The following is a 10978-nucleotide window of genomic DNA, read 5'->3' on the forward strand; positions in this document are numbered from 1 at the left end:
GCATAAAATTGACTATATACCTGGGACTGTTATATAAGATCTAGGTCAAGAATTTTTTTATGGGTATGGCACTAAGAAAATCTGATTTCATTGAGAGTATTCACCATAATTAACAGCAGACCCCTATTATTACATGGCTCATTACATACTTGGATTTATGCTGTGAGTCAAATCTCTACTGCAGAACACAACCTCATACAAGAAACTCGCCTAAAACTACTATCTTGTGTGTCATCTTTCCCCACCAGCATCTAAAAAGAATGTACTATGTGTATTTAACCAAATATCTTAATATTAGCTTCATTAATTTAAAGCCTCTGTGGCAGATTCTAGGAAGAGCAGTAAGTACCCTATGCCTCTTAGAACTCATTCTTTCCAACAACCCACGTCAATCATTTTGTATTATTTTATCCTGCTGATTCTTTGTAACATCTTTTCAGTTTGACCCTACCAGTATGTAGGCATCACCTTGCACAGACAGCTACAACAGCCAGTTTTAACACCATATCTCTGCTCAAGGAAGATTCTAATCCAACACCTGATTCATGTCATGCCCACCAACAGCCACCAACGGTTCCTAAGGAGCCAACAACTAGAGGTTCCACCTGATAGAGCCCCTTCTAAACCTTACTGCCAACACAGAACCTCCATTGACAGCTAGGCCTCTGCACTCATCTAGTCAATAACTATATCCCGTCCCTACTATGTCTCAGCCATTATGTTACGCGCTTTACAAAATATTCCCAAACATGGCTTGCCCATTCGTCTCCTTGTAGAATATCCCTTTCATCCAACCAAGCTTTGCCAGCCTTTCAGAACTCATTTCAAGTGAAGTCTTGCCTAACCACTCCAGCCCACAGGCCCTCTCTGGGGATGACCAGGCACTCTTCCTTTCTGAATTTGTTAAAGTCAGTCCCACTGAACTAAAAAGTGGTATGAAGGGAAAACAATGTTCAATGGCCACATAAGTTTGGGAAATACTGGGCCAATAAAGGTAAACATATTTCTTTCACTGCTGGAGTTCTCAGAGCATCCAAAATTTTGACATGCGTCCTTAAGAGAGGAGATACAGTATACAGCTATATAATGATATATTACCTTAGGTTTTTGTCAACTTTTTAATATGTGTATGTGGCGTTCTTCACATGTATTGCTTTCTCTCTTTTTTTAACAACTTGTTTGGTGCCCATTTCTCTCACTATGCTAGTAAGACAGCTCCAGGAGGGCAGGAAGAAGTTGATGTCCTTCCCCTGTGGCCGCTGCACAAGGAAGGCATAAAGGTTCTGTGGAAGGAATGATGTAATCAGGCTCAGGCTTCAGAAGGCAGCACAGCGGAATGATAAAGAGCTCAAGCTCTGGCTTCCAAGAACCTAGACACATTTATTAAGGCTCTGATTTGGGGCAAATTATTCAACTTCCATCAGCTTCAGCTTCCATGTATAAAGTGAATATAATCACAGCTCCTAACTTATAAGCTGCTGAGGAGAAATGAATGAGATCATACACACAAAGTGCTCAGAAGGCAGTCAGTTAATATTGGCAGCTGGATAGCAGGACACAGAACAGAGGAAGAGACTAATTAAGAAGCTATTAAAATAATCCAAGCTTCTTCCATATGTGAGGGCTTTGAAGTGTACTGAGTTTAAATTCTGGCTTCATCTCCTATAAGCTATAGGATCTTGTGGAAATTACTCCCTTTGCTCATCTGTAAAATGGGAATGTTAAAAGCAACCACTTCACAGGAGTGTTGTGAGGATTAAATAAGATAAACTCATGTCCTTGGCACATAATCACGTCGTAAATGCTCAGATTAGTTTTAAATGGAGATCTGGTTACCTAAGGATGCTTTCTAACCTTGTCCACTCCCACTTCACAATTCCCAATTGTCCTCAGTGACTCAAATGTACTTGTTCCCACAAATCCATCACCTTCTTCCCTTACTGTGCCTCCCTACCAAAAAAGACCTTGTTTAAGACATCAGCCATAGCCCCCTGAAGAACAAAGCCTATTAAATTCCCTCCCTACACGCTGGGCCCCTCACTCTGCACTTCATATTTCATATGGAGTATGAGAAAAAATACTTGTGCATCTCCCTCCTCCCCACTGTAATTTCTGAATAACCGTTGTCCACATCATCTCAACAACAGTTGGAAAGGTGACACCTGTGCCTGCGTTGCCATTTCCCAGTTTCAGATCTTAGTTTAATTCCCAGTTGCTATTTTCACTGAGATTTTCCCTGCTTCCTAAAAGAGTAATTAAAAAGAAATGATCTTTGGGAATAAAAAAGTAAACAATATCTTTGCCAGGCTCAAACCAAGCACTTGATTTTAGCTGTGAGAGATCTTATTCTTAATAAGCTAGAAGGCACACATAAAATGAATCAAACAAAGCACATATTCCCAATAACCATAATTCCCAATGCAAGCTGGGCACCAACTTGCATCTGGTATTAGCCACGTCAAAAGACAGTCTGCACATTAGCAAAGGACTCAACCACAGACAAGAGTTATCCAACTGCTGAGAATAATTCGACTTGACACTGTGATACTATAGGTTTGTAGTTCAATCCTTCAGAGAAGGATGTTATAAAGATACAACAGAGTATTAATTTCTAAAATGGTCTGAAGAAGAAAAACAGAGAGGGTCTTCAGAGTAAACCATTTGGATTTATACAAATAGATGCCAGTCACACTCTTCTTCATTTCTGTGCAAAAAAATTAAAAATTTGTTCTGCCAAAAAGGTTCATGAGAAAGTGGAAACTGGGCCAAATTAGACCAATCCATCCCACAAAATATCTGGAAGATTCCAGATGACTCTTTGGGCCATGTGCACTGTGTGTGGCCCAGTGATCATATGGGTCTTACGGCAGTGGTTCTCCAACAGAAAAGAAGTATTGCAACAAAGAGGCAAATAAAGAGGAAGATGGTGGGACAGACAACTCTTATTTCCTAGACACTCCTTATTTCCTAGAGCAAACATTTAAATCCACTGGCTTACAAGAGGCATATACTTAAGAAGCTATATTATTGCTCATCCTTAATCACTACTATATTTTAGAAAACCAAAGTTCCAATGCATAGCTGGAACTCAGAGAGACACAGAGAATATTAAGAGTTCAAAATAACAGTGAGCGTTGCTTTCCCAAGACCATTCCTTCTGTTGTGGTTTGCAGCCACAGAGGGCTCAGGAGAGTGCGAACAACTATCTGTGCTACAGCAGTGATGTTTTATGGCTGGATGCCCAGATTGTCTAGCTCTGCACACAGCTCTATAGTCTTTTGAGGGCTACAGAGGAGGAATGCATTCTTAACAAACAGCTCTCCATTCCTGCAATAGCTTCTTCATTCTCTGAAAACATCTAAAGCTAAGAAAAGAATTCATTTTTAGTAAAACTCCAAAAATGGAACAAACGATATGGATTTTCAGCATGTTTTAAACATGTAAAACCTTGTTATATATATCCCAGGTGGAGATTTTTTTAAATTACATAATTTACTTTTCATTAAATAAATTAACATTTCAAATGCACGATCTGTACAATAGGAAACTGTACCATTATTTTAATCGGGTTATTCAAACAAGTTCACTGGCTAAGATTATACATTTCTCAGTTTCAATTTCAGATATACGCTTTCTGCACAAGGTTATATAGTTATTTCTGACAAGTAACCTTTACATTTTTAAGTAATTATATTCCTAAAAAGTTATGTATAAGCTGAAAATTTATAAATGGACTCCACTGCATTAAAGTCTATTTAAAAAAAGCTCATTGTGTATCATTTTATAAAGAATGCTCTCCTCGTGACCACACAATTATTTAAAAACTCATTTGTATAAATTTGGATAGCCGTAGACTGAGTAAAAGCAAGAAAACCTGTACAATCTACCCCCCACAAAATAGGAGCCACTTCTCACCTGACATTTTGCTGTCCCTACTCAAATCAATGACATCTTCAAACAAAATATTAAGATGTTAACTATCTAAAGTAACTAAAATCCAGTCACCTTCACTGTGACCAGTTGTCATGCAAGAGAGACCAAAGACTGTGTCACCAACACTTCAAAATATTTCCTTACTTCTCACCTAAAATATTTGAAGACCCTCTGAGATAGAGCTGGAGAAAAGGTAAAAACCCATGTCTTAAAATTATGAGAAAGAAGCCAAAACAAGTTCAACGAAAGATAACAAAAACAAAACAAACATAAAGTTACCTGGTTCTTCCCAGCTTATATAGACCCTTTCACGCTCAGTCTGTTCAGGACTCCGCCTCCTGCTCCCTCAACCTATCCTTCTGCCAGCTCCAAGGACGTCTATAAATCTGTTCCTGTCTCCTTCTCTCCATTTCTTCTGCCTTCTCCACCAGCTTCAGTTGCTCGTGGTAATCTTTGCTTGCTCTATCCCCAAATCTTAATTGTCCCATGTGTTTTACTTTGGTATACGGGACAGCCTAGAGTTCACAGCCAAACGATCTTTCTTATAAAATCTTAAGTATCACCTTTGCACAATAAACCCTGACTGAAAGATAAACAGTCATCCAAAGCATAAGCATGCAATCGAATGCTCCAATTCCTACTGGGGAAGGCCAAAAAGACCCCCACATAGTCTTTTAAATGGTTTTTCAATCTTAAAAGGTTGTTGGTGAACTTCTACGATGCCAAAGATATTCTATATACTCAAATCAAACAATTAACTTTCATCAGTAGTCTTTTTTAAAAAATGTCAAGTTAGCATCACTTTCCTGGGCCAAGCAAGACTAAGTTACAATCAAGACCTCATCCCCTTCAATTGGGGTTGGAGAGGTAATGTAAATAACTCATTCCCAGCCAGCACTGCAGGAACTGTGTCTTCCATTTCTTTCCAAACTGGAAACTCCCTGAAAGGTTGTCCTACTCCAGCCCTGACCCTCCTCTGGCTTGGTTTTGGAAGTAAGCCAGATGACAGCATTTGGAAAAGCACAAATGTATCTCAGGAAAGCCAGCTGTTTAACAAAAAGGTGGCGGTAGCGGTGATGAAAAATACTGTATTTAGTTTCATATATCCTCTGTATGACTTAGTTATTTTTTAATCACTGAATGTCAAACGAAACAGTTCATTCCACTCTACCTTCACAATCAGCATTCTAAAGGCAACTATTTACTCCAAAGTTCCTAAGCCAACTAAATATAAATGTAAACCTGTTACGAAATAATATGTTAGTGTTAAGACATATGCTACTCGAAACCCACCCTCGCCCCCCGCAATAAACACGAAGGACGAAAATCTAAAATCAACACTTACATATACTCCAGGTTACTACCAGAATATTTACATGGCAGAATCCGAAATGAAATTGTTAAGATTAAACCTTATGACAGTCTCAGTATCAACCGTATTTAATTTCATACCTTAAAAGTAAAACCTGCCAAGCGTGGTGGCTCACGCCTGTAACCCCAGCACTTTGGGAGGCCGAGACAGGCGGATCACCTGAGGTCAGGAGTTCGAGACCAGCCTGGCCAACATGGCAAAACCCCGTCTCTACTAAAAATACAAAAATTAGCCGGGCGTGGCGGCGGGCACCTGTAATCCCTGCAACTCGGGAGGGTGAGGCAAGAGAATCGCTTGAACCCGGGAGGCGGAGGTTGCAGTGAGCCGAGATCGTGCCATTGCACTCCAGCCTGGGCAACAAGAACGAAACTGTCTCAAAAAAAAAAAAGTAAAACCGAGGTAAGGTCAGCAAGATCTTTGTTTTGGACAAGAAGCACAGAAGAGTTACAAACAAGCTTTTAAAATCAGATCCTTATAATAAAAACGAATGTGTGTGTGTGTTTACTATTACCATTTTCTGAGCTATCAATTTCTCACGGCCTGACTATGCCTATGGTCAGGTCATGAGAAATCTGTATGAAAAACAGCTTCCAAGAATGTCTATTCTTATGAAAATAAATATTAAAAACTTTCTGTAGAAAAAAAACTTTCAGTATAGGTAAATAAAGTTACAACTGTTCACATCATTACTTTGTTCTACACACAAAATTAATTCCGACAACTGAACTAGTCATTTTAAAAACCCTGTTTTGCATTATTTTCCCCAACAAAGCATCCTAGGGGTGCTACAGTGAAACATGTTCAAAGACCATTGCCACCTCTGTTGTTCTGGAACAATGTAAATTTCTTCAAGGTGCCCTCTACTAACCAAGTTCATCTGGCCTGGGGCTAAGTTTTATCATTTATTCTTTCACACAGTACTGAAGGAAATCTGGAATCTATGAATATCATTGCCAACACCCCCTACACATTTCAAACCAGCTACCACTGTCCTCTGAAATCACTCAAGCCAGGTTTCCAGGGTCTCAACTCATTCGCATAGTTATTCAACTCCAACTGCAGGAAATCACTTGCATAAAGTAAGCCTTATGCAGGCTCAAATTACATTCAGGGACGTACGAGGCTCTCACAGCGATCACCATAAATTGGCTACCTTGTACCGGCCGAAGTACGTCAACGTGAACACCAGACACTCGAGAAAAACCGAACCTCGGCTACACAATGGATTAACCCAGTCAGAAGGCTCCAACTTGCAACTCCTTAAAGACGCTGAAGTTGGACATCTACAGAGCACCATTTTGAGTTTAGAATCCGCAGTTCACGCCTAGAAATAACCGAGCGGACCACTCAAATGGAGGTTTCATTTGGCGGAGGCAAAGGTTTGAGACAACTCCACTAATTACGTGCAGAATCACCAATACCGTCAAATGCCTTCGAATGCAATAGGTGCAGCCACGATCTAGCGGCTCCTCCTCCCCTACCTCCCGGCACAACATCCAAGCAGCAAGCCTTCATTTTTGCTAAGATCCCCAAAGCTCCGTGTAACATGCATGCCAGTTATTTCTTCCCCAGGTTAACAGGCAGGGAACCCCCACATCCACATCTGCACATTTTCATAGCTACGAATCAATTAATTAAATCTCGTCCTCAAGGTAAAGGTGCAAAGGAGGCACCGCTTAAAGCAGAGGTGGCAACCAGGCGCTCGGGTTACGTTATCTGATAACAGGACAGATGTTGTACGGCTCGTTTTCCTCATACGCATTACTCCGCAGTCCGCAGCACCGTTAGAAAATCCACCTGATTTCAGAGCCGCAGAGCGCCCAGGGGTCCTTCTCCGCCCACCCGCAGCACGCCCCGGGTTTTTCTCTTCCCCCAGACAACGGCACCGGGTTCCTGCACCAAAACACGGCGGGTTCGCGCCTGCCATCACCAATGCAAAATCTGCGGGGGGCTGCCCGGAAAGGACCGAATTTCACCGCTGCATGAGTTTTACAAGGGAGGGGGCACATCCATCTTCAGCCCTCCATTCCACTCCCGTTTGATTGTGATGCACACCGGGCGTCTGCACAGCCCTGTCTCACACTAGCACACACGCGCCCCGGCCCCGGCCGCTTCCCGCCGCTCCCCTCAAACCCGGCCGGCCCGGGGCCCGGCGCCGCACGCGGGTCGCTAGGGGCCAGCGCCCGCCCCGGCTCGGCTCGGCCGAACAAAGGGCCCGCGAACCTCCCGGCAAAGTTGCGGCTGCGGCGAGGAGCGGGCGGACGGCCGCGCTCACCTGGGCTCCGTCCCCGGCGGCGGCGGCGGCTCCGCGGGGCTCCGGTGGCGCGGGCCTGGCGGCGGCGGCGACACGAACAACCGCCCAAGGGCCTCGGGAGTGCGCGGGTGGCGGGGGCCCGCTCAGCGCCGGCGCCACGGACTCAGGTCCCGGCGCGGGCGGCGGCGGCGGCGGCGGCTGCGGCGGCGGCGGCGCGGGCGGGTGGGCGGCGGCGCGTCCCGGCAGGTCCAGGTCCGGCCCCGGCAACGCCGCGACGCGTCCTCCTCTTCACGCCCGGCGGGATGCGGCTCCGGCGCGGCCCGGGTCCTAGGCGGCGGCGGCGGCGGTGGCAGCTGCGGACGGCTGGGCGCGGGGCCGCTCCGCTCCCTCCGCCTCCGGCTCGGGCGGGCCCGCGGCGACTGCGACGGTGACGGCGGCGGGAGCGCGGCGGGCGCTGGGACTGCCCTGTCAGGGGGCGGCCCGGGCGGCGCTCAAGACTGCGCGGCGGCGGGGCCGGCGGCGGCGGCTGCGGCTCCCGGGGCCGTCGCGCTGAGGTGCGGAGCTGCCACCGCGGCCATCTTGTTGCTCTAACTGACAAGAACCCCCCTCCCCCCGCTTCAGCCAGACGGGGCGCTCGCGCCCCCTTCCCCGCCCCGCGTTGGCCTCCAACAGGAAGTCGTCCCGGCCCCTGGCACGTGACTCCCACCGCATCTGCATACCGGAGGGCGAACTGGCCAATCGGCACTCTGCACCTGAGCTCCTCCCCCGCGCGCCCCTCCCCGGCCCATTGGCTCCTCGGCCAGGCCACGCCTCCTCCTTTCCCCTTAATACCCGCCCGCGCTGTGGTTCCCTGCACCGCGCGGGGAGCGCGCCGGGGTGCGAGCGGTGCGCGCTCCGAGTGGCCGGGACGCGCGCCAGTCCTGGGAGGTTGCCCTGCTCGGGGGGGTTGCGTGGAGACTTGCGTGGTGTCCTTTACCGCCGCCGCCTGCCCTCCGGTCCCTGGGCGCTGTGGCTCCGCGTTAGGGTGCTGGCGGGAGGGGTGCCGACCCGGTTCTGCGCGTCCGATGGGTTCTCCGGGCCAGCGCCCCGCGGCGCCCGGGCTTTATGCTGTAATTGCGCCCGGCGGCGCCCGGCGCCCGCACCGGCGCGCGTCCCGCCCGTGCCGTGCACACGCCCTGCACCGCCCCACTTTGCACACGCACACGCACACGAGTCCTTGGGGCCCTGGAGCATCGTGCTCGCCTCGCGCCTCCCGGCCCGCCCTTGCGCTCAGTCGCTCCCCAGGGAGCGCCCAGCTGCGAGCAAAACAAGCCTCGCTGCGAAACAGTCCCCCGGGGAGACAGCCCTTTCCCCGGAGCACAGACACCACACCTTCACCGCGCAAGCCTTCGGTCCGGGCCGAACCCGGGCGCTCCGGCGCCTACGCACCCCACGATTCCTCCCCGGTGCTCCGTACGCCGCCGTGATCCTCCATTCCACGGCTCTTCGATATCCATTATTCATTAGTGGTAGGTAAGGTCAGGCGCAATGTGCAATTCGAAAAGTCCCTTTTTAACTTTCGGTTCAAGCCAGGAGAAGATTTTGAAACCAAGAGTTTTCTCCATTTTCATGCGAGGTCGCAGAAACAGGCTAGCTTTTCCCCCATCGTTCAGTGGAGGATCAGCAGTGCTACTTGTAAGTTGGTATTGGAAGAGGCCATTCCCTGTCTACGTGTCCCTGTCTTGAAGAGGAGATAATAACACACTAGTACTTTCGCAATGCAATTTTGTTACCGCAAGTGTCATGCTTTGAAACGACTGTGGATGAAAGAGACAAATTCCCCGCTCTCGTTTCCCTTCAGGGTCCCATGAGCTCCTTTCTTCTTACTGCCATATTTTAAGCCCTCCGGTAGTCAGATTCACAACCACCATCTAAAGGGTCGTCAAATGTCTGTTGTATCGTGTTGTGTATTTCCCCTCCCGAGAACCCACATCCCTTAGAAGGATCTGAAGGCAGAGGGAGCTGACATGGAGGCTTCTGCCTTGTCTATTCATTTTATTTACGTTCATTTAATTCTCGACTGCAGAGAACCTACATCTTTTGTATTTCTCAAAGGTAGAGAGGTATTATCACATGCTCCAGAAGGGAGTGCAAAATAACATCTTCAAAATAGGCAGCGCCCACGAAGTAGACTGCTGCTACATAAATGAGGAATCCAGGTATCTGGGTGGACCAGTGTGGACCAATCATTGTGATAAGCAGAGCTTCACTTTTTGGAAAATTGAACCAAAATACATTATTTAGCATTGTCTTTGGTTCCCTTTCTTATCCCCCTCCCTCAGTTTAATCAGGCAAAAATCGTCCTCTTCTCCAATGATATTAGACTCTGAGCACCGAGAAAAGGCAGAACTATAGAGATGATATGTTCTGAACCCCAAACTAGACTCATAGTTTGGCATGTGGACCTGTGACAGTAGAGATAATGTTTGAAACTAAAGTTGACCCAGAAACATTGAGGCATATGGTGGCCATGAATGTTAAGACTGCAGAGCAGTGTCACTTATTAGTGGTTGTTTGAACTGATAAAGTATGAGTAGGAACCCCAGGCACAACTGTAAAAATGGGTACGTTCATATTTCGGGTTGGTCATCCTGTTATCAGCCCTGCCACCACCACCTTATAACTAAGGCATAAGTTGATCATCTATAGGGCTGGGCATGGTGGCTCACGCCTGTAATCCCAGCACTTTGGGAGGCCAAGGCAGACGGATCAGGAGGTCAGGAGATGGAGACCATGCTGGCTAACATGGTGACATCTCTACTAAAAATACAAAAAATTAGCCAGGCATGGTGGCGGGCGCCTGTAGTCTCAGCTACCTGGGAGGTTGAGGCAGGAGAATCCCTTGAACCTAGGAGGCAGAGGTTGCAGTGAGCAGAGAAGGCGCCAATGCACTCCAGTCTGGATGACAGAGCTAGATTCTGTCTCAAAAAAAAAAAAAAAAAAAAAAAGGGTAAAACCAACAAAATTACATTTAAGAGGACTAAATGTTAAATGTGTCTCTTAAATTAAAATGTCAACCAGTTGAGGACAAATGAAGAAGACTTAGCTGGATACAAGGTAATGTAAAAAATTCTAGTTATAGATGACCACATGCCCAACAAGGCTAAATGTGTGAATTGCTTGAAGACGACGACAACGCTACATTAAAATAGTGTCCAGTTTAAGAGATTGCACTCTGAGCTGGTCAGATCCCAAATGGAGTGTTTTGGCCAGTTCTGAGCACTAGGGTGCAAGAAACAAGTCGACAAAGTTAGAGACTGACTCAGAATACAGCCAGTTGTTGATGGAAATCCTCCAGTCTGACCAACAGCTGAAGAAGCAGAAGAGATTGGTGCAGGGAAGAAGAGACAAGCAGGCCAGGATGGCTCTCTTCAGATATT

The 10978-nt window shown here is 47.0% G+C and overlaps 1 protein-coding gene across 2 annotated transcripts in view; it reads right to left on the reverse strand.

Moving 5' to 3' along the window:
* Positions 1-7993, reverse strand: part of TNRC6C (trinucleotide repeat containing adaptor 6C) — a 148910-nt gene extending 140917 nt beyond the window's left edge. Inside the window, exons 1-2 of one of the 2 annotated variants that reach the window (XM_055388800.2) lie at positions 4213-7546; positions 1099-1283 (exon numbers count right to left, since the gene is read on the reverse strand). The gene's annotated coding sequence lies outside the window, so the exon portion shown is untranslated. Of the gene's footprint in view, positions 1-1098; positions 1284-4212; positions 7547-7580 lie in introns of those variants that run through there. The other variant, XM_055388798.2, reaches the window with a different exon arrangement.
* Positions 7994-10978: the final 2985 nt, after the last annotated feature.

The sequence above is a fragment of the Gorilla gorilla genome, chromosome 4 (genome assembly GCF_029281585.2).
Source record: "Gorilla gorilla gorilla isolate KB3781 chromosome 4, NHGRI_mGorGor1-v2.1_pri, whole genome shotgun sequence".
In the NCBI taxonomy this organism is placed as follows: domain Eukaryota; kingdom Metazoa; phylum Chordata; class Mammalia; order Primates; family Hominidae; genus Gorilla; species Gorilla gorilla.